The sequence below is a fragment of the Cervus elaphus genome, chromosome 15, assembly GCF_910594005.1.
Source record: "Cervus elaphus chromosome 15, mCerEla1.1, whole genome shotgun sequence".
In the NCBI taxonomy this organism is placed as follows: domain Eukaryota; kingdom Metazoa; phylum Chordata; class Mammalia; order Artiodactyla; family Cervidae; genus Cervus; species Cervus elaphus.
Window position 1 is genome coordinate 26,385,071 of NC_057829.1, and position 23,981 is coordinate 26,409,051.

The following is a 23,981-nucleotide window of genomic DNA, read 5'->3' on the forward strand; positions in this document are numbered from 1 at the left end:
ATATAAGACTTTGCTCCAGAGACCACACTGTCTCCTTTCACTTCTGTGTCCTCCTCATGGCAGGACCCTGGCACGGGCTGCATGCTCTGCCTGACCTGCTTTTCACGTGGCCTGAACCTCCCTGTTCTTTGGATGCCAGTGACCATCATATCTCTGTGACCATCATATCTCAAATATAGATGGTCCCCAACTTACGGTGGCTTGACTTAGGTTTTTTTGACTTTCTAATGGCGTGAAAGCGATGCATCCATGGAGAACTGTATTTGGAATTTTGAGTTTGGATTGTTTTCCTGGGCCAGCGATGTGCAGTGCATTCTTCTCGTGATGTTGAGCAGCGGCAGGTCCATCAGCCATACTCTCAGGAGGGTGAATAATCAAAACATATGTTACCTGCATGTAACAGCTGTTCTGCATCCACGCAACCCTTTTGCTTTTCACATTCAGTGCCCTATTGAATAAATTACACGAGGGATTTGGGATTCGACATTGTTACAAAATATATAGGCTTTGTGTTAGATGATTTTGCCCAACTGTGAAAGTGAAGTGAAAGTGAAGTTGCTCAGTCGTGTCCGACTCTTCGCGACCCCATGGACTGCAGCCCACCAGGCTCCTCTGCCCATGGGGTTTTCCAGGCAAGAGTACTGGAGTGGGTTACCATTGCCTTCTTCCAACTGTAGGCTGATGTAAATGTTCTGAGTATATTTAAGGTAGGCTAGGCTAAGCTACAATGTGTAGTGGCTAGGTATGTTAAGTGCATCTTTGATTTGTGATATTTTCAACTTTTGATGGGTTTATTGGGACATAATCCTGTTGTAAGTTGAAGCTCTATATGTCTTTTCCTGTCTTTTTCTAGCTGAGCATCTCAGCCTTCGGAGCCCTCATCATAGTGTACGCAACGTGTCATTAGTGTATTATTTGTTGATTTCCTCCCTCCCATCCTTTTTCTCTGTTGTGGGAATGTCTGTTCTCAGATGCCTATCTGGTTGACAGGGTCAATAGTTAGTAACTATCTGTTAAATGAGTAGTGATACAATGAAATGGCACGTCACCATTAAACAGACAAAGTTGGAGATCTGTGTAATTAACTGTAGGGGTTTTTGTGTTGTGATGTTAAGGGAAAAAGTCTTGTTATAGAAGGATGCTTAAGTGCTGGGCTCAGAGGGGGAGGGGAAGGGCATAGACTTTTTCTTTATGTGTTCTTGTTTGACTTGTGGCATTAATTACAAATTTCATGATGAAAAGTTTAGTCACCAACAACAAAATCACAAAAGAAAAAAAATCATATTCAGTCAGGGGGAGCTTCAGAACTTGAACCCTGGTCCTTCTGACCCCTAGCCCATGTTCTTATGCACCACGCAACATGTCTATAACCTTTCCACATCTGGCTTCTCAGAGTCACCTCACTGCCGTTCTCAAGACAGAGTATGAGTTACTAGCTGTTTGTGTTTTATTTTGTAAATTGAGATATAATTTTCAGACAGTAAATCAGGGTATAGTTTGATGAATTGTTGCAGGTGTATCACTTGTGCAACCCATATCCAGATCAAGATGTAGAACATTATCAGTGGCCTGGAAGGTTCCTGGAATCCTTTCCCAGCCAGTTACTGGACCCTCCCATTCTGTCAAGTGGCCATGCTTCCAAGTGCATTTCAAGGACTAGTCTTGTTTGTTCTTGAACTTTATGAATGGAATCAGACAGTATGAGGTATTTTTATCTGGCTGCTTCTGACTTCTTCCTTTCAATGTGAGCCCTGTGATTCATCAGTGATGCTGCAGCCTGTTCCTTTTCTCTGCTGTGTGGTATTCCATTGTGTGGATGTATCACTATATGTATATATATATATATATATGTTTTTTTTTTTTTTCTGTAGCTGGACTTTTGCCTTGTTTCCAGTTTCAGAGGGATTCTGAGAAAAACTGCTGAACACTCTTGCCATCTCTTGATGGACACAAACACTCGCTTCTCTAGGATATAGATTTAGGGGTGCTTGCTGGGTGATGGGGTAGAATCCTGGTTTTACAAGGAAGGCAATGAAGGATGTTTCAGAAGATCCAGAAGGGGAAATGACTTGCTCAAGGTCACATGGTGACTCATGGGGGAAGTTTCAGTCTATCCACCCACCCCGCCAAGGCCTCTCACCCATGGTCTTACCCACTTTCTACCCCTGGCCTGCTTCTTCCCAGCCTTGGTGGGTGTTGGTCAGACCCCAACTCATACAGGAAAGAGCCTGGCTGAGGCTGCCTCCTCTCAGCCCTCCCAGGCAGCCTTTTGTCTTTTTGTTTCGCTTCCTCCACTCAGGTCCGTGCTACTAACTTCCTGGCAGGTGGTGCCTTTAGCTTTTCACATACCTGTTCCAGCTCTGGATCCTGAGCTCGCCAAGGAATATGAACATTCACAAAAAATTTTCTTAATGGGTCTTAAATTTTTTATTGAGGTAAAATATACAGACCATAAAATGTACCCTTCTAACCATTTCAAAGTGTACAATTCACATTGTTGTGTAACGCTCATCACCATCCAGAACTTCTTAGGCTCCAGAGCTTCTTAATTTTCCCAAACAGAAACTCTGTGCTTATTAAACACTAACTCCCCATCCCCTGCAGCTCCTTTCTGTTTTCTGTCTCAGCGAATTTGACTTCTCTAGGTACCTCATAGAAGTTGAATCATAAAAGTGGAATCTTTTGTGTCTGGCTTTTTACACACTTAGCATGTCTTCAAGGTTCATCCAGGTTGGAGCATGTGTCAAAATTTCTTTCCTTTTGAAGGCCTTAATTGTTCTTTTGAGCACATTTTAAAGGCACCTCGGATCTTCAGGATTGAGTCAGGGGATCAACTTGACAGTGTGAGTGAGAAATAAATAACATTTATTCGCATCTACTAGGCGCCAGCCCTTCCCTTCTGTTGTCTCGTGTAATCCTCACCACATCCTTATGGAATAGGTACTAATATTATCCTCAATTTACAGATAAGGGTATCAGGCTCAGGGAAGCTCAGTAACTTGGCCAAGGTCACACAGCAGGTCGTTGGTTAGCTGGGATTGGATGCTGAGTCTGCCTGCCTGCACAGCCTGTGATCTGAGTCCCCACCAGCACCCAGGGCAGCGCCCAGCCCAGGCTTAGAGGCATTCCCTGATCCTTCTCATCAGCTGATGGGAGCTGAGTATGGAGCCGACGGGTGCCAGCTGGCGCTGAGGAGGCTGTGGCAGCGGCCCCTCCTCCCTGGCCTGGGTCCCCCTTCCTGGGCCCTGGCTTCTTTTGAAAGTCCCTTTGTGAAGCAGCGTTCTTGGGCCAGACAGGGAGCTGCAGGGGTGGGTGTGGGCCTCAGTGTCCCCTGCACTTCATCCGGCACAAGCCTGGCCGGGCAGTCACCAGCAGGATGTCTCTCTTGGCAGATCTTGCTCTGGACAAATAGCTACCAGGAGCTCTGGGTTTGAGAGGATAGATAAACAGGAAGAGGGAGAAGCTTAGAAATATTTTTCTTCCCCTTCTGTGCTCTGGTGTTTGCTCCCCACTCTTTCCTTGGCCACTGGAAATTTGAGGTGGTGGAACTCTTCACCTCTCAGAAACCACACTGAGGCTGGGGAGCAGAGGCTGGCAAGCTTTAGGTCTTAGGGTTTCAGGTTTTGTTTGGCCTCATGGGCTGGGGTAAGCCTGGGTCTGGCCTGGGTTTGAATCTTGGCTCTGCGATCTCTTTGGCACGTGATCTAAGTTAAGTCACTCCACCTCACTGTAGGTCAGAATGGAGAGATAACAAACTGAAAATGCATTGAACATGGGCTGTGGGTGCTCAAGTGGCGTGTACAAGGATTATCATCTCAGTTAATCCTCGTAGTCCTCACAGTCGGGCAGGGGTTTGTCTTTATGTGACAGCTGTTGAAGCGGAGAGGTCAAGTGTTTCTGTCAAGGTCACAGGTGGGGGTGGTGGAGCTCACAGGAACCTAAGTGGCTATGTACATGAAAAGAAAGTGAAGTCGCTTAGTCGTGTCCGACTCTTTGCGACCCCGTGGACTGTAGCCTACCAGGCTCCTCCGTCCATGGTATTCTCCAGGCTAGAATACTGGAGTGGGTTGCCATTTCTCCTGCTATTTTATCAGTTTGGCATCTGGTGCAGACCCGGGCACACTGGACTATAGGTAGTATGAATACCTTTCCGTTCTCTTTTACAGAGAAATCAAGTTGAACTGGGTGTGATGGCATGGTGGAGTAAAGCCTGCTGAGTTCTAGGCCCCAGACATCCCCCTTGCTAAGTTGGCGCCCCTTAGGTTGCCTCCTCCATGCAGCCATCTTGGGTTGACACAGGGCATTGTCACGGCTCTCTCCTATTGCCTTGGCCTGGACAGCTCATCTCACCCCACAGAGCAATATTCTTACTCTCTGGCATGGTCCCCAAGACACTGGGGACTTAAATCAACCTTACCCTATCCTGTATTCGGGCCTCACAAGGCCAGAATGATATCACTTCCTAGGAGGCTCTGCACAGTGCCAAGCATCTCTTTCTCTATGCTGTTCCCTCTGTGCCGAATGACTTTCTTATCTGTTATATGTTGCTCATCATTCAAGGCCCAGCTCACCCAGCTCAGTGGCCTCCTCTTCCAAGAAGTCTTCCCGGAGTTCCCAACTCTGAATTAGCGTCTCCCTCCTCTGTGCAGCTCAGAGCCCCTCCTCTGTTGTCAGCCTCTCCGAGCCTCACTTTTCATCTGTAGGTTGGGGAGCAAAGGACAGAAGGAGAGGAGAAAGCCTTCATTCTCATGCCCTGGCCTGTGTAAAGGTGGCCGGGGTCAGTGAAGCTTGGCCGCCTCAGGGTTAACTCCCTGCCGAGCCAGGGGCGGAAGCAAGGAGGACTCAGTGTGACATGAAGTCACTTCCCCGCCTGGGGGTCTGCCGTGTGCCTGGCCTTCCGCAGTAAATCCTGTTTCCTCCTGGGCTTCTGTGTGCCCACCCACTCCTGGCTCCCATGACCCTGAAGGTCGTCAGCAGGTGGGGCTCCCCATGGAATGTTTGGCCTGTCATTCATCCGGCGAGGTCACTTCCTGTCTGGATAAGCCGGCCACTTTTCCTGCCACAGCTTTCCATGTGGGGGTTTCACAGGAATCATGAGTGTGGGGCCCAAGGGAGGCTACCTGAGGTCAAGTTCAATGCCCAGCTGATGCCTTTTATTCTGGGGGCGCTGAGACCCAGGGAGGGCAGGGCACTTCCTGAGGTCAGGACTCTGGACCACACTGCAGTTGTAGGGCCTCTGTGGGTTTCCCCTGGGGTCGCAGGCCTGCAGGGTAAAGGCAGGCCCAGCCTCCCTGGGCCTCCTTTTCTTCTTCTGCGGAACCTGGGGGAGCCTGTTGTCAGATCTGCCTCGAGAACTGATGTGGTCAGCCCCAGACATCCTTGACCTCGTTTAGACCTCACTTCGCTGCAGAGACCCTGAGTCTCATAGAGGTTCAGGAACTGACCTGGGTCTCTGTTGGGAATGGTGCTGAGGGTCTAGCCAGGTCTTTCTGACTCTAAAATCCTGCTTTCTTCCATCTTCCAGGGAAGGTATTTATCTTTTCCTCAGTGACAACTCAGGAACAACCTCATTCTTCTGACCTTTTCCTGTAGATCATGGTCTTCTTGGGCTGTAGAGTTGACAGAGAACCCTGGTTCCTGGCATCAGTGTAGTGTGCGTACTGTGAATGTTCTTTTATCCCCCCTCTTTTTTTCTTTTTTCTGTAAATAGTCTATGTTCACATAGGAAAATCAGAGAAATAAAAGATATGCAGAAAGGTTAGGAAAATCATCTGTGGTCCCACTTCCCAGTGATAACCACAGTTGACCATTCATGTTTGGAGATTTGTTCTTCCAGACATTTTTCTTTGTGTATTGTGAGTGTGTGTGCTGTGTACAGGATCCCTCTCTCCTTTTCAATGGGACAAAGCTCTAAATTGCTGTTCGGTGTCTTTTCCCCCCCCAAATTAAACATACAGTAGATATTTTCCTATCAGTAAATAAAGGGCTCCTTCTTTCTTTTGAAACTCTCAAGTTGGAGTTTAACAACACATCACAGATGGACAGCTTGATGGTCATATGAATTGAGCACAGCCTTCAGAGCTTTACCAGGTCAAAGAACATAATTCCTGCAACACCCTGGCCCCGTACCCCATCGCCACCCCCTCTTTCCTGCTCCAGACGTGACTTCCAGCACCATGCACCAGTTTGGCTTGATTTTGAGTTTTAGATAAATGGAATCATATAGTGTTTGCTTAGTTTGGCTTCTTTGGCTCCACAGTCTGTTAGCGACGGTCATCTGAGGTTCCATCTGTTTGAATGATGATGTGATGACGTCTGTGGTATGTTCAACTTCGACCACTGTTGGTGTGAGAGATGTTTCCAGTCTTTGACTAATGTAAACAAAGCTGTACCAAACACCTTTGTGGCCATATCTTTGAGTATTTCCTGTGACTCAATTGAAAAATTGCTGAAGGGTTGTACATTTTTAAGGTACTTTAGCATTATTGCCAGTTTGTCCTCCAGGGAGCAATACCAGTTTACACCTTGCCCTGTCCTTAGGAGGGCGCCCATCCCTGGCACCCTTGCAGAGACCAGGTGTTTTCACCCTGCTGAACCTGTGAGGCCATGAAAGGCAATACGTGGCAGCCACTCCCAGTTTTAAAATTACAGCTTAGGGTGAATATCTTTTCTCACATTTATCAGTCATTTGTATTTCTTCTTTGTTGTCTCTCTCTTTTTTTTTTTTTTGTATGCTTTACTTTTAAGATATACTTGTCTCATTTAAAAAAATCCCTCCATATAAAATGATAATAATAAAAACATGTTGAAAATATTTTTATCCAATTTGTCAGTTGTCCTATAACTCTGGTTTTTCTGTGTTAGATGAAACCTGATCATTTTTTTAAAAATTTATTTTTAATTGGAGGATAATTGCTTTACAGCGTTGTGTAGTTTCGGCTTTGCAGCAGTGTAACTCAGCCGTGAGTATACATTTATAATCCGCCCCCGAGCCTCCCTCCCCACCCCCAATCCCACCCCTGTGGCTCATCACAGAGCACCGGGCTGAGCTCCCCGTGTTACGCAGCCACCCCCCACTAGTTACCTGTTTTACGCTTGGTCATGTATCCCTCAAGGCGTCCCAGTCCCACCCTCTCCTCTGCTGTGTCCACAAGCCCCTTCTCTATGTCTCCGTTTCTATTCCTCCCCTGCAGATAGGTTCATCAGTACCATTTTTCTAGATTCCATATATATGCATTAACATATGATATTTGTTTTTCTCTTTCTGACTTACTTCACTCTGTGTAACAGGCTCTAGGTTTGTCCACCTCAGTTCAACGGACTCAAATTTGTTAAAAAGCTGACTATTTTATAATGTAGTCTGCTCTGTCAATATTTTACGATATTTATCCCCTAGCATTTTGCATGGGAAGTTCTTTGCCGCCCCAGGATTATGTAAATATTTACTCATGTTCTCTTTTTTCACTTCTCTGGTTCCCGTTGCAGTGTGTCATTGTTCATCCTTCTCTGCTCACCTTGGGGGCGTGATGCTAGGTGACGGACAGCTGAGTGGTTAAGGGCATGCATGCGCTTGGAGGCTTTTGGCCACCCATGTACCCTTGAGCAGATTACGCAGTCTCCCTGTGCCTCAGTGTCTGTACCTGCAAAAAAATGGGATGCTAGGCCACAATAACCAGTGGGTTATGGTGGGGGTGAAACCATGGCTATTTGCAAACTTTTTAGTCTCAATACTGCTTCTTTTATACTCTTTATACCCATCTTTTGTACCCTTTTTATACTCTTAAAAATTGAAGCCTCAAAGAGCTCTTGTTTATGTGGGTGATATATTTATAAATTGATATTGGCCATGTTAGGAATTAAAACAGTATATTTAAAGACATACTTATATATTCATTTCAAAATAACAATAGCAAACCCATTATATGTTACACATAAATAATTTTTTTTTCTGAAAAATAACTATGTTTTAAATACAGTGGGATAAGTGGCATTGTTTGGCCAATCTATAAATCTCTTTAATGTCTGATTGATTAGAAGACAGCTGGATTCTGATATCTGTTCCTGCATTTGGTCTGTCATGATATGTTGATCAGTTGAAGTATAGGAAGAAAATCTAGTTTCACACAGGTAAGTCATTGGAAAAGGCAGGAGTATTTTGTTAGCCTGAGGATATTTTCCTTTGACGCTACATAAAAGTAATAATTTCTTAAAGGGAATATAGAATCTGAAAGCACATTGATGAACTTTTCATATTTTGTTACATTAAAATTCATTGGACTCTCTGGTACTGTGAATGGCTCTTTGACCAGGTGTGGTTTGGTAACATATATCAGTGATTGGGAAAATACTGGTTCATTGAATTTGGATCTTCCAAATGTGGGACAGTTCATTTCATCATATCCCACAATTGCATGTGTTAGCATCATCAATCATATCATTGCAATATCTTTTTGTTTTAGGAAGCTTTTAGATTCACAGTGACTGATTCAGGTTTTCCAGAATTCTAATTTTTCCTTAAATGTTCAAACTTATCACTGGCAACAAATGCTGTCAGTTATTTTCCTTGAAGGGATAGGCTCACTTTGTTCATTCTGGAGAAAATGTCTACCAGATACCCAGTTCTGAATACATTTTTTTGTCTGTCATCCATTCTTTTGTGTAAAAGGGATGCTCCACGGACAAAGGGGCTGCTTCAGCCGACAGTGCAGACCAGTTCATGAGGGTTTATCTTGCAGACAGCTGTCGTGTGCTGGTAACCAGCCCACATGCTTCTTCCCAGGTCATTACCCGCATTATTGAAAAGATATGTACTTCACTGCTCTATCAAGGACATCCTTAAGCAACACGCTGGTGTATTTTGTCATCACAATTGACAACCAGCCCAGTCTGGGGCCACTGCTGAGCCTCCTGCTGAGTGTCTAGCACTTTCACCCACTGTGGCCTTTGCTCCTCATGGTGAGACAGGCAATGATGTCTCAGTACCTGAGAACACTTTGACCTTGCGCTTCATTCATTGGAGCAGGAGAGTTCTTCCTGGTCAGGGTCTTCCCTGCTCAGGAAAGTGAGGCAGATGCACAGGGAGGTGAGGGAGAAGGCTAGGATGCCCCCGCTCCTGACTCTTTCTTCCACTGTCTCTGTGACCGGGCAGGTCTCTGGACCTCAGCTGGCTCTCCTGTAAAATGAGAGGGACAGACTGGAGTCTCAGAGGTGGGTGTGACTCTAACTTAAGATATATGTTGGTGCTTAAGGGGAATTTAGACCCTGTCCCGTGTCTGCATGTGTGTGTGCTGGATGTTGGGGGATGAGACCCAGGGCTGGGGGTGGACTGGTGTGAGTCCCTGCCCTGGGCCCAACTGAAAACCTGAAACCCCCCTCTCTCCCCTCCTCCCCAGCTCTCCCCTGGCCCCACAGTAGGGGAATCCTGGAGCATGGTGACTTCCTCTGTGTTTGTTCTGTGGCTGAGACAGATGTTTCCTGCAGCTGGCCACTCAGCCTCCTGCCCTATTTTTAGCTCCATTGTTACCCGCCCCAGGCATCTGGCTGCCAGGGGTCCGTGAGAGGCTGTGGCCCTGGAAGGGGCACTCTTCCCTGGGTCCAGCTTGTTCTCTGCCTGCTGCCAGGTCCCTGGGTTAAGCTTCCCAGTGTCTTTTGGGAAAGTGAGGCTGGCTTCAGGGGAAATGGGAGCGTGATGGGTGGACAGTGCAGTGGAAACGGCCCAGGCTGCGGAACCAGAGGCCTGGCTCTGTTATGTCATGTAGTGAACTCTCTGAGCCTCAGTTTTTCCATCTGTTAAATGGCACAAAAGCTTGTGTGTCTGCCTTTCTCATAGCGTTGTTCTGAAGCTGAAATGATAGTAGATGTGCAATTCGTTTAGCACAGTGACATTCGGAACCTACAACTATTGTGGATTCTACCCTGGGTGGGGGGTTGGGGGGGCGGTGCAGAGGAGCGTCAGATCCAGAGTGGGGAGATGAGGCTTATACTTACCAAACACCAGTCCAGTGGGTTCAAGGTCAGGGTCATTTGGGGTCCAGGCTGTGTGTTGGAAGGTTTGGAGGGGAAGGGGACATTTCCACTGCATGGTCTTGGATGGCATTCCTAGTTGTAGGACCAGGAGGGCAGAGGCATGGAGGCAGGGAAGGGCCAGATGCATGCTGGGAGATTCCAGCAGTCAAGGGCCTTGAGCATCTCTGGCCAGCAGCTCTGGTGGTGCTCCTCCCTAGGAGGGGCCCCACAGTGGGTCTGGGGACCAAAAGCTTGGCAGCCCTCTTCCTGGGCTGGCGGTCAGCACAGCAGCTCTGCTTCTAGCTGTTTTATACATTGAACTTCTGTGAAAGATTGATTTTGCACAGAGGGTTGAGCTGCTAAAATCTCGTCCTACCAATCTTGACCAGCCCTCCTACTTCCTAGGTGGACATCAAATGTGACCCACAGAGGACTAGGTGGAACTTGAGGCTTCTCAGAGAACCTGTGCTGGAGGGGAACATCTCTTGCAGCTTGACCTGCTCCTTCCCATGGGGCAGCTGAGACCTTGGCTTTGCCTGGAGTATCAGGGGTGTGGAGAGTAAATAGGGGATGGTGAGGGTGGGAACGGGAGGCTGGAAGGCCAGGCAAGGGAGTCTAGACTGGAGGCCATAGGGCTGGGACGGGTGGGGACAAACCCCAGAATTGGGTCATCATTCTTCCCAGCTCCTTAAAATGATGCTTCAGGTCCCTGTGGCATTGCTGGAGGTCAGAAATGGGGTTCAAGTGTAAGTTCCCACTGGCCCTTTGGAGCCCAGTCCCTGCAAGCAGCCAGGAGAGTGTTGGCAGGGTCAGGGCCCTCGGTGTGGTGTCAGGAGACTGTAGGTTCTGCTGACCTTGAAAAGCCCAAATGGCCAGCTTCTTGGAGCACCGTTACTGGGCATGTGAGGATATCCAGGTGCTTCTAACCCTGCTCTCTCCGGGGCCCCCCCACTACTCTTAATCCTAGATGGAGAGGAGCTTCAGCCTGTTTCAGGCACAGAAGGAATGTCCTTCCCAGGGTTGACTGACACCTCCCCGGTGATGTCTATACTCCCCTCCTGCTCGACAGAACCTATAGGCAGGGTGCCTCCCAGCCAGATAATACCTGTTTGTTTTCTGCAGAGTTCTCCTCATCAGAAAGGCCTCGAGAGGGACTCGGAGAGACTCCAGATGGGGACACTTGTGGTCTCTCTCTTCCTTTTTGGAGGAGTGGAGCCCAAGCCTCTATCTACAGGGTGGAACAAACATTTAGCAGCTTGGAACCTTCTAGATTTCTGCAGATGACTTGGAGAAGGCTTCTGCATCACATGGTCTGTCAGTCAATGGTGGCGTGACATTTGTGCATATCCTCAGCTACCCCATGGGCCCTGGTGGCCATGGACAGCGTCTTCTGTATTCCGGGAGCTGCTGTGGCCCCAGCATGGGCTGGACTCACGGGATCCTGGTGTTGTTGACCTGCCTGAGCACGACCAGAGGGAACTTGATGTTCTCCTGAGAAAGGAGGAAGAAGGAAGTTGTGCCTTGCCGCTTGTGGTCATTGAGGGCCGTCCCTAAAAATAACAGAGTGCATTAGTCAGGATTAGATTTGGCTGCGAGTAATAGGAAAAGCCAAATGACAGTGGTTTACACAAGATGGAAGTTTATTTCTGTGTCCTGTCCGAGCCCGGAGCTCTGCGGTCCAGGCCATGATGTGGTGATTCTGCTACACAGATTCCCGGGGTGTGGCTTCATGTGCTCACAGCTCAAGACGGCTGCTAAATGTCAGCCATCATGTCTGTGTTCCAGGCAGCAGGCTGGAGGAAAGGAGTAAAGGGGGCTCATAGGGAAGGATCCGGAATTTGCAAAGGACTCTGTCCCTCATGTTTCATTAGCTAGGATTAGTCACCTGTCCCAAGTAGCTGTGGGGGAGATTAGGAGTGTGGCCCTTGCTGTAGGCAGCCTCACTCTCAGCTAGCTGCCCTATCCCTTGTCTGGTTTGTTTAATACAGATGAAGGGAGGGGGAGGGGCTGAAGGCAGTGTGGGCATTCCTTTTTTTGGGGGGGGCTATGCATCTTGTGGGATCTTAGTTCCCCAACCTGGAATTGAACCCATGCCCCTTGCAGTGAAAGCACAGAATCTTAACCACAGGACTACCGGGGATGTCCCCACTGTGGGCATTTACTGGAGGTTTTTCCCAGGCTAAGAAGCTGGGCCAGTGGTTCAAGGGTGGCAGAATCTCCACCAGGGAGATTTCTTTGGCGGAGGCCAGTCCTGCCTTGGGACCAGAAAGCCACATACATGCTCCAGGACAGGAAGGGAAGCAGGGGCTGAGCCCAAGAGAGAAAGGCTTTCCAGGGGCTGGAGCCAGCCCCATGGAGTGGTCACAATGAGGGAGGTGGGCCACCCTCTTCTCAGAGGGTTGGTGCATGCTGAGACAGTGTGGCCCTGTCTGGGCTGCTGGGGCCTGGGGGAAGAGGACACGCTTGGGAAAGATGGAAGACCCACAGGTGCTGGGACACAAGTGGACCGGATACGGCGCTTGTGGGGCTGACCCAGGACGAGGGCTCAACCTGGAGCACTGTCCCCATGTGGCCCACAGGCCTGGACGGTAGTAGGGGCATTCCGCAGCCCCCTCCTGTTGGGCATATTTGGGTTCTCTGGAGATCTGCAGTTGGATTGGAAATTCCTTGACTTTCAGGTCCTAGCGGCTAATGAGAATGGAAAGAGAGAAAACTATAGGGCTCAAGTACTTTGCATGTGCGGACTGAAGACTTTCTCCTTCCAGATGAGATGCCTTCTTTGAGGCTTCAGGGAGGGGAATGTGTGGAAAAGTAGCTTCTTATAAGGTAGCTAAATATTTAAACATGTTTTAATTTTAAAAATACTTTAAATACCAATTTTTATTTTGAAAAATTTCAAACCTACTGAAAAGTTGAAAGAAGAGAACACAAGTTCCTCCTCACCAGTTGCTAGTATTTGTTCCCTCTCCCCCTACTCCCTAAACCATATGAAATTCATAGATGTCAGGATCCTACAACTGTAAACCCTTCAGCTTGTGTCTCCTAAGAATGAGGACATTCTCCTCGTTCCCACATTTTGACATCCAAGGAAGTGAGCTTATTTATCCAACAAAATATAATCTATGTTCAGATTTTCTGACTTCTCCTCAGGATGCCCATTGTAGTCCCCTGCCCCATCTCCAGTCTAAGGTCCCACCACATTGGCAGAGCGTCCTCTCAGGACAGCTGGCCCACCATGGGGAGCCCCTGAGGTAGGGGTTCCCTAAACCTGGAGGCAGACAACTAGGGGTGCTGGAAAGGGCCCTTTTCCTTGCTGAGCGTCCCAGATTCCAGGAGCCTGCAGGCCCTACTGGAGCATCTGGTGACACGTGCCAGGGTCTTTGCTGGCCACAGAGCAGGCAGCACCCCCTCTCTGTTCTCCACCTGCCAGGTGAGCTGAGAGGGAGGCTCGTTTGCCCCTCATTGAGAGTGGGGGCCTGCGGTTCACCTGCAGCTTCCCCCAGCCCAGGGGTCCACCTGTAGGGTGATCCCCTTCCTCTGACCTTGGCCCCTACTCACTGCAGGTCCTCAGCTGGCTGCCCAGTTGCTCTGTCCCGCCTGCCTTTGTCCCACTTCGAGTTCCATCTCTGGGGGCTCCCCGTCATTTGCAGGCTGAAGTCTGGAACTCAAGGCCCACCTCACAGAGGCAGCCCACTGCTGAACACATGGCTTTATTTGCAAACATTCATTCACCTTCTGATTTTAACTTTTAACCTTTTTTTTCAGTTTAGAAAAAATGGAAACATTTCAGAAAGATATTCAGCTGGTGAAGGTCTCCTGTGATCTCAGATCCCAGATAGCTTCATTTAATTTTATTAAAATATTTATTTCTTTATTTGGCTGCACTGGGTCCTAGTTGCAGCAGTGGGATCTTTAGTTGGGGCATGCAGGAACTAGTTTCCTGATTAGGGATTGAATCTGGGCCCCTTGCATTGGGAGTGCGGAGTCTTAGTCACTGGATCAGGGAAGCCCCTTTTAATTTTTTTAAATTGACCTCATCCTAGTTTTAAAGAGGCTAAGGAGCAGAGATTGTGTGAAGGGATGGGTCTGGGTGACCCGTCAAAGACATGAGGTGATGGGCCACGCAGCAGAAACTAGATTTCTGCCTCTGCTAAAGCCATATGAAAGTGAAAGAAAAGAAAGTGAAGTCGTTCAGTCATGTCCAACTCTTTGTGACCCCATGGACTGTAGCCTACCCGGCTCCTCCATCCATGGGACTTTCCAGGCAAGAATACTGGAGTGGGGTGCCATTTCTTTGTCCAGGAGATCTTCCCAACCCAGGCATTGAACCTGGGTCTCCCGCATTGTAGGCAGCCTGGGGAAATAAACATAGCCGGCCCTGCTTAGCGGTTTTCTTTTGGCAAAGTGAGAGCCATAGACCCTGTTCACCTCCCTCGAGGGTTGTCAGGAGCAAAGACAGAGAAACAACAAAGACACAGAAAACCCCGCCAGGCAGTAGGAATGGAGTGATTTTCATGGGAACATGAACGACCACAGGCAGAGGGGGCGCAGGTGGCAAAGGCATCGAGCTGAGGGTGTGCAGGGGGACCAGGGGTGGGTGAGGTGGGGGCTACACTGGGTGGGGGTGGCCTTTGTCCAGCTTTGAAACTACTGCAAATAACCATACTTAAAAACATTCCCAAAGTAATGATGTTTGTTGTAGGAGATTTAGAAGTGGTGAATAAGCAAAAAAGAAGATAACCATATTCAGTCCCTCAGCTCAGAAATAAGTACTATAATGTTTAGACATCTTTCCATCTTATGTGCCTGCTTGTTGAGTACCATCCTTGGTCCCATCAACAAGGAGCTGGCCAGAGTGAGAGGGTGAAGTGATGGAGCCAGTTTGTTCCCTTAGCAAGTATGTGTCTGGCTCTTCCCTGGAGCCAGGCAGCGGGACCCAGGACATAGGATACCCACTGCTGGGAACAGCATGCCGTGGAGGAGAATGGAGAGTCCCATTTTGTGATGCTCACAATGGGCAGTGGGAGCTGAGAGATGGGGGTGGGTGTGTAGTCAGGGAGAGCTTCCTGGAGGAGCTGGCAGGTAGGATGTGGAAGGGTGGGGAGGAGGGCAGTCCTGGTGAGAGTGCAGGGTGGGAGCATCTTTCCCCACACCCTCTTATGTGGGCTGAGACCTGGTCCTTGATGCCAGGTGCTCTTCTGTGGTCCTGAAAGATGCCCCCAAGTTGTCACGTGTTCATCTCAGAAATGTTTCCTGAGCATCTGCTGGGACCCATGTGCGGTTTGGTGCTGGGGCCAAGCCGTGGACACATCAGGCACCAACCAGCTCTTGGGAAGTTGGGGAGGCTGCTGCTATAGACATAATCCCATCAGTGAGGCAACTGAGAAGTAAAAGGTCATGAGCAGGAGAAGTGCTGAGGGGGTGGGGTGTGGACAGCCAGTATTGCCAGGACCCCAGAGAGGCTTCTGAGGCGGGGCATTTGAGCCAAGACCAGGGGAAGGGGCAGCCACGTGAACAAGCTAGAGAGTGTTCCAGGCAGAGGAGTGGTGGGTGCCGTGAGGAGGAGGGCCTGTGGTGTTGGAAGGAGGAGGTGGACATGGCCTGCGGCTGGAGCGTCAGAGCCAGGGGAGGGGGTGGGGGCCTGTCCGCGGGGGTAAGGGCTTTGCATGTCATTGCATGATGGACGGAAGTGACACGACCTCCGTCTGAGTGCCCTCTGCCTGTGGCCGTCCGTGTTCCCATGGTAATCATTCCATTCCTGCAGCCTACTGGGGACGTTCTGTGTCTTTGTGGCTTTTCTCTCTGTGCTACTGACAACAACCCTTAAGGGAGGTGAGGCAGGGTTTATGACTCCCACTTTACAGAAGAGGAAGCAGCTAAGTAGGGCGAATGACATGATTTAGGGCTTTAAAGATCCTTCTGGCTGCTGCTTGGAGGATGGGTGGCAGGGGGACAGAGAGAAGGAGGAAGCCTTCTTTCCTGGAGGCTGCTATCGTTAGACTAGTCAGGGGCCAGTGACCAGCAGTGGCAGAGCAGTTGGACCGACTAAGGATGTGAGTGGGTTTTCGGAGCAAAGAGAGGACTTACCCAAGGTTCCAGAGAAGAGCTAGACTCTCGGTTCTTTTCTTTTTTTAAAAATAGTTTTATTTAAAAACATTTAAAATTTTTATTGGTTGTGCTGGGTCCTCATTGCTGCACGTGGGCTTTCTCTAGCTGCACCGAGTGAGGGCCACTCTGTAGTTGTGGTGTGCAGGCTCCTCATTGCAGTAGCTTCTCTTGTTGCAGAGCACAGGCTCTAGGACATGTGGGCTCAGTAGTTGCAGCTCCCGGGCTCTAGAATAATGGCTCAGGAGTTGGGGTGTACAGGCTTAGCTGTCCCACAGCGTGTGGAATATTCCTGCACCAGGGATCAAACCCGTGTCTCCTGTGTTGGCAGGCAGATTCTTTACCACTAAGCCACCAGGGAATCCCCTCTCTTGGTTTTTGATTAAGACCAGAAGCAGATTGAAACTTTCCTAGGTGGCTTACCAAAACAGAGTGAAACGGGGAGACTTAACGACTGTGTGTTTCTACAGCAGGGCAGGTGCTGTGGCCCAACCCCGCTTGGCCCTGTTGTTTGCCCAGGATGAACGCCAGGGCACTACTGAGCCCACTTATTCCTCCAGACTTTCCTTTAATAGGCAGTGTCTGGATGGGGCCCTGGTCCTGGCCGGGGAGGTTTAGACCTGGTACCAGTCTGCGGTTACAGGGAGGGGACATGGAGAAGGTAGGGAGAGAGTGCAGGGGGCCTGGGGTCTGGGGTGATGCGAAGGGCAGCTAGTGAGCTGTGCCCTCGCTGTGTGTTGGGCTGCGTAGGTGTCACATTAAACACATTCATTTACTTCATCCCCAGATCATCCAGTTAGGGAGGCAGACTTATAGTTGGGGTTATAGAGTTTATGGTTGGGGAAACTGAGTCTCAGAGAAGTTAAGCCATGTGCCACATGACTAGTATGCGGTAGGGATGGGAATTTCAGCCCCAGAGTCCACCTTTCACGTTAAGTTTTCTGTCTGTGTCTGTGCTTAGTTGCTCAGTTGTGTCCGACTCTTTGTGACCCCAAGGACCGTAGCCCACAAGGCTCCTCTGTCCATGGAATTCTCCAGGCAAGAATACTGGAGTGGGTTGCCATGCCCTCCTCCAGGGGATCTTCCCAACCCAGGGAGCAAACCCAGGTCTCCCACCTTGCAAGCAGATTCTTTACTGTCTGAGCCATCACACTGAGTTGAAATCACTGTATCTCCCAACTAGACGTGAGGATATGGGGGAGTTCTCACTTTTCTATCTGTTGAATGGAGATGCTAGCACTGCCTTCCTGGGGTTTCCTCATGCCCCACACAGAAGGTTATGAGTTCATACCTGCTATAGTCACTGGGCTCAACTTTGAGGAATCTGAGCTGACCCAAGGGACCCTCAGGGACCATGGAGGACTTGAGACTCAGCAGCATTGTCCAACAGGAATATGGGTTTCCCTGCTCTCCGAAAGTAGAGTGTTCCTGTGGAAGTTTTGTTAGCTGAAATGACGTTAAGCGGAGACAAAATTACCTTAGGACACCTCTTGCTAATGGATGCGCAAAATGAATGGATATAAAGCACAGATGCTGACCCTGTAGATCAGAGCTCTGGGGCTTGATGCTGAGATGCAGAGAGTGGTGCCAGGAAGGAGTTTGGCAGGGTCACTCTTCCTGCATGGGGTGCGCTGCCTCTGTCGTGTCTCCTGTGAGACAAGTCTCAATGCTGTTTTTATCTTCCACTTTTTTTGTGTGTGTGTGAAAGCAAAATCCTCTTTGGATTTCTTATGGTTAGTGAAAACAGTTATTAATATAGGTCTTTGGGAAGAGCAAAGTGGCATAAAGCGAACTTTCAAAAAGATGGGGGATACCTGTATAAAGTCAGCCACATGTAAATTAATGGTTTACAGTGTTGTGATAGTTTCATCATATGTGTCTTTTTTTTTAATTGATTAAGTTTTTGGCTGTGCCATACAGCATATGGGGGTCTTAGTTCCCTGACCAGGGATCAAACCCATGCCCCTTGCAGTGAAAGCATGGAGTTATAACCATTGGACCACCAGGGATATCCCACATGTCATTTTAAATAGCCACATAAAAAAGTAAAACTAAATAGATGAACTTAATTTTAGTAACATATGTTATTTAATCCCAGTAATGTAAAACTACTATAATTTTGACATATAATCAACTGAACTAAACATATAATCAATAATACTAAATTGTTAATGAGATGTTTCACTTTTTTTGGTACTAAGTCTTTGAACTCTATATTTTACACTTGCAGTGCATCCCAGTTGGCAGTTACTGTATTGCACAGCGCAGCTCCAGAGTCTGATTGATGAGTGTTAGTCTGACATGCAGGCTAACAGCTGATTTTTATGGAGCACTCACTGACTAGGTCCTGTTCTGCAGGCTTGTCTAATTACACGGTGGACCCTTGAACCCCACAGGTTTGAACTGCGTGGGTTCGCTTATGTGTGAGTTTTTTTCATAGATACCCGCTGCGCAGTCTGTGGTTGGTTGGATCCATATACTCGGAACTGCCGGTACATACCTTAGATTGCACGGAGGGTCAGCGTCTCTAACCTTTGTGTTGTTCAGGGATCAACTCTATTGTTACCCTCCATGGCAACCCCACAGCGGAGGAACTACTACTGTCCCCATTTCACAGATGTGGCAACTAAGGTCCAGAGACGTAGCTTTGAGGTTTCACAGTGGGTGAGTTCTGGAGTTAAGGAGGAAGAGGTGATGGGAAGGAGCGAGCTCCTCTTGTATTTAACAGATTTACTTAGGTAAACTTCATATAACAGAATTCGCCCATGTTAAGTATGCAGTTCAGCACTGGCTAATGTATGTAGTTGTATACCTGCCACATTCAATATATGGAGCAATTCCATCTCCCAAAGGTGCCCTCAAGGCCCTGTGTATTAGACTCCCCTGTCCCTGACAACTATCCATCTGCTTTCTGCCCCTAGAGTTTTACCATTGCTTGATGTCATACAAATGGGACTATGAGTTTGAAGTCTCCGAGGCTTGGTGTGTTTCTCTTAGTGTGATATTTTCAAGGTTCATCCCATATCATGTGTATATCAGTTACTTTTTCCTTTTTAAAAATTGCTGCGTAGTATTCCATTGTGGGCTTCCCTGGTGGCTCAATGGTAAAGAATCTGCCTGCCAATGCAGGAGACGTGGGTTCAGTCCATGGGTTGAGAAGATCCCCTGGAGAAGGAAATGGCACCCCACTCAAGTATTCTTGCCTGGGAAATCCTGCGGACAGAGGAGCCTGGTGGGCTACAGTCTACGGGGCTGCAAAAGTGTCACACACAACTTAACGACTAAACAACAACAATTTCATTCTATGGACGTGCACAGTTTTTTCATCTGTTCACCAGTTGATGGACTTGTGGGTTGATTTCTGTTGGGGCTGTAATGAATAATGCTGACATGGTTTCATTTCTCTTGGGTAGTTATCTACCTGAGAGTATAAGTGCTGAGTCACGTGGTAAGTGTCTGTTTAAATTTGTAAATGTTTGTTTAAATTTAAAGTGTCTGTTTAAGTTAAACTACAAAGCTGTCTTGCAAAGTGGCTGTGTGATGTTACACTTAAACACCATGTCTCCAGTTCCTCCACAGCTTTACTAACCCGTGATGTTGTCGGTCTTTTCAGGTTTGTCATTCCAGTGCATTTTGCTAATGATGTAAGATGCTGAACAACTTGTATATGCCTGTTTGACATGCGTATAGACCTTCAGATCCTTTGCCATTTTACATTGGGTATTTTGTTGGCTTAACATTGAGCTGTAAGAGTCGACACCTCTTTTTTGTTGCTGCTGTTGTTCAGTTGCTAAGTCACGTCCGACTCTTTGTGACTCCATGGACTGCAGCATGGCGGGCTTCCCTGTCCTTCACTGTCACCTGGACTTTGCTCAAGCATCCAACCATATCCTCTGTTGTCCCCTTCTTTTCCTACTTTCAATCTTTCCCGGCATCAGGGTCTTTTCCAATGAGTCGGCTCTTTGTATCGGGTTGGGAATAAATGAGATATGTTAGCTGCTTTGCTGTCAGAGGTCCACCCATTGGTCCTCCTGGCATGCCCCTGGGTCAGTACTGAAGATCACTGGCTATCTCAGGTACCTGCTAAACCTCCCCTTTCTGCTTACCCCAGGTAGGCTTGGGAATCACATACTTACCAACAACCCCTGACTTGGCCAGCAGTATAGTGTCTGCTCAGTACAGTCTCCCTGTGCTCACAACAAAGGCCCCCCTTTGCCTCAGGCTGGAGTCAGCACGCCCAGCCAGGGGACTTGAGATGGGGGCTGGGAGCCTCGGGTCCCCCTTCTGTCCTTATGACCTCTTCCTTTATGATTTGGAGCTCATCACTTTTCCCCTCTGGACCTCAGTTTCCTCATCTGTAGAAAGAGAAGGTTGGACTAGTTGACTCCAGGGATATAGCTACTCTGAATCTCTGCTTTTGGTGGCTTGGTGATGGCCATTTGTGGAGGTTCCTGTAGTCATAGCATTCCTTAAGGCAGGACTTGGGATTTTGCAAGAGGGTCTGGTGGGCAGGAAAGGCAAAGAAAGGAATGGGGCAGAATGATGGCTGGCTCAGGAGCAGATGTCCAGCTTTCTGCTTCAGTTGGAAGAGCCAGACTCTGCTTTGGAATAGCCACCATTCATCTTTTCCAAGCTCACAGGGTTTGACAAGCTGAAGATCATGGTTTCTGTATCATGTCCAGGACAAAGGATAGAGGGGAGCTGGTGGTTTGAATTAGACATGAAGAGACTGAGACCAGAGTGGTCCCTGGTCTGATAATTATGTGGTGCTATGAAGGGAGTCATAAGTGCAAGCCACGTTTCTAGATACTTGCAAGAGCCGCTGTGTGATGTGAAAACATCTCTGAGCTCAGTGGTGACCATGTCCTGGGCTCTGAGACATGACACGGGCAGCCTTCACTCGTGATTGAAGGAAATGCTTACTTTTAGTCAGAAGTTAGGAAAATAAGGCATAAATGTTTGCAAACCGTCCAGGCTCATAGACCCTCCTATCTTACTGTCTAGTCTTATCCTAGTCTACCCCTGATTCTCCTTCTAGCAGAGAATTGAGCAGTAGGGACCTCCCCCACATCTGCCCTTGCTGGCCCCTGGCCCTGGCCATGGACAGCAGTGGTGTCACTGCTAGGGCTGCCAATCTTAGGAGCCAGACCCTTGTGGAAGTGGCCTTCAGACTATCTCATCCTTCACTGTCACTTTATGATGGGGACACTGAGGCCCAGAGGGGAGAAATAAGTTGCTGAAGTTCCCAGAGCATGGGGCCTGCAGGGTGAAGGGCCCTGTACTGGCGAGGCTCACTCTAGCCCGAATTGAAAGAGATTTTGGGGGAGAGTTGCAGAGTGATAAACCTGGGAAGTCTGGGGTTTCCCCCTCTTGTAGACATTTTGGAGACAGGTCAACTTTCAGAGGCCGCAGTCCTTCCCCCACTCCTGCAGCCTACAGCTGTGCACATCTGTACTGTGTCTGGGCTGTCCTTTCAGGGACCGGCTGGGGCCTGTCCTCGCCTCTGAAGCCTGTGAGACACTAGAGCTGGAGCTGTGGGGGCGGCGAGGTGGGTGTCAGGCCCGGCCTCACCCCGTGGGAGCAGGGCTCGGCTTTGGCCTGGCAGCTGAAGCCAGCTGTTGCCTCCTGCGGTTCTTTCCCATGTCCATCCGTCACTCCCTCCTTTGGGACAGCCACTGAGCCCATTCTTGGAGGCGGCTCTTCCCACCCCCCCGCCCAAGGCCTCTTTGACCCAGGCTGCTGCGAGGGGTCTGGGGAACGTTGGGGAGCCATGGAGAGAAGGTTCTGGCTCTGCTGACAGTCAGCAGGAGATCCACTGTGGAGCCCCTCACCTTCTCTGAGCGCCTGAGTTTCTGTTTGGAAATAGAGCCTTAGTCCTTCCACCTTCTACCAAGAAAAAAAGGAAAAGAGAGAAAAAAGAGAGAGATTGGCTCAGGTGTGGAGAGCTGCGACGAGGCTCTTATAAACACAAGGTGTGCCTGTTAGCAGAGCTGTCACACGCCTGCTGGGAGTTGTCGAGGATGACAAGGCTGGGCTGGAGAGAGAGGGGACCCTTTCCAAACTGGAGAAGGAGAGGTGGTGGTTTGGGGTGCTGGGAGGGACGGAATGAGTAGTCATTCTGTCTGGGTGACTCTGGGAAGAGGGAGACTGAGGGCACGGCCCTGGAAGGCTGGGGGAGCACTACCTTGGAACCAGGAACTCTGACCCCTGGAGGAGTAAGGCTGTGGTGAGCTCAGCCTTCAGAGTGACCTGCTTCCTGGGCTTCATGCTGACTCCTGACCCCACCATCCCCTTCCTGAGATGCTTCTGCTGCTTATGAGAGGGGAGGGCTGGGAGTGTGTGGATGGTGGGGAGCAGGTGGTCCCACTGATGGGGAGCAGCTCATGCCCAGATTAGGACAGCTTGGGGAGGGGAGCAGAGGGGAGCCATCTGGTTCTAAGGACTGTATTGTCCCTGTGCTTTCAGAATGGAGGGCTTCCTTAGATGCTCAGATGGTAAAGAATTTGCCTGTCAATGCAGGAGACCCAGGCTCAATCTCTAGGTTGGGAAGATCCCCTAGAGAAGGGAATGGCTACCCACTCCAGTATTCTTGCCTGGAGAATCCCATGGACAGAGGAGCCTGGCGGGCTGCAAAGAGTTGGACCCAACTGAGTGACTGACACTCAGGGTGCAGGTGGGAGTGGGAACCAGCGGGGCAGGGAACCGCCTCCCCTCCCTGATCCTGGGCCATCAGTGCCGTGGGGACCACCTGCTGCTGGGCTCTGAGAAAGTTCTGTGAGCCTCTGTCTCCTGTGTCTGTCACCCGAATTCCCAGCCCCTTCCCTCCCAGCAGCCCTGGTTCTCGGACCCCTGAGCCAGTCTCCCCCACACCCTCTGCCAGCTGCTAGTGGCTCTCCTGGCCTGCTTCTCCAGCCTTTCTTTTGTTTTAAGTAGGTTTTACTACCCAGTGTTCAGAAAATGCAGATAAGGAAAAAGGAGAAAATAAAAACTGTCTGTAATGTCATCACCAGCTGATGACCTAGGTTAGCGTCTTGGTGTGTGCCCTCCCAGACTCTTCTGCTTTGTGCTCACGTATTAAAATGGATTATATCCTGTGCTTGCTTTGCAGCCTGTTCCTCTTCCCTTCTGGTTGCCTAGCTATCTTTCCACATCAGTCAATATATTTTTAAGGCTGTTTAACATTCCACCTTAGAGATGCCCCCTAATTTATTCGACAAATACCCTGTTGCAGGCCGTTTCCAGTGTTTTGTTACTATAAATAACATTGCGATCAACAAAACACCCTTGTAGCCCACTCTTTGCACACATCCTTCACTACTTCCCTAGGAGAGAGCCCTGCAGTGGGAATTGTCAGACCACAAGGATGGCCCGGCATGCCGGATGTCGGGCAAAAGCTTTGGCTGTTGAGATGTTGGTGATGTAGACGTTGTTGATGTTGAGGTTGTTGTTGATGGAGAGTTCAGAGGCCTTGATCTGCTGAGAACTCACCCAGTCTGGACTTCCCTGGCCTCTTTTGTGACATTCACAGCTATGTTCTGTTCCCATCCAAACCCTTCAAAGCCATCTCCAGGCTTCCCTCTGCCTCTGGTGACAGCCTTCCCTTTCTCCTGGTCTGGAAGGCCTGGTCTCCATATGGCCTGACCCAGGTACTTGGAGCCTTGGGTCCTGACTTGGTGGGGATGGTTAACTCCTTTCTAACTGTCTTATCTTCACCAGGGAGGGGTAAACTGTAAGGGGTCAGGGCCGTGTCTTCTTGGCTGCCCATGTCCATAACTCTCCCCAAAGCAGTAGCAGAGGGCCAGGCACAATGGTAGGCCTCAGCCAACATGTGCTTTGCTGAGCGACAGCTGCGGGGTGAGTGGGCCCTCTCT

General features: G+C 49.1%; 1 protein-coding gene across 5 annotated transcripts in view; it reads left to right on the forward strand.

Moving 5' to 3' along the window:
• The window catches only part of PALD1 (phosphatase domain containing paladin 1), an 80,950-nt gene that overhangs the window by 17,125 nt on the left and 39,844 nt on the right, over positions 1–23,981 (forward strand). The gene's annotated exons all lie outside the window — the stretch shown is intronic.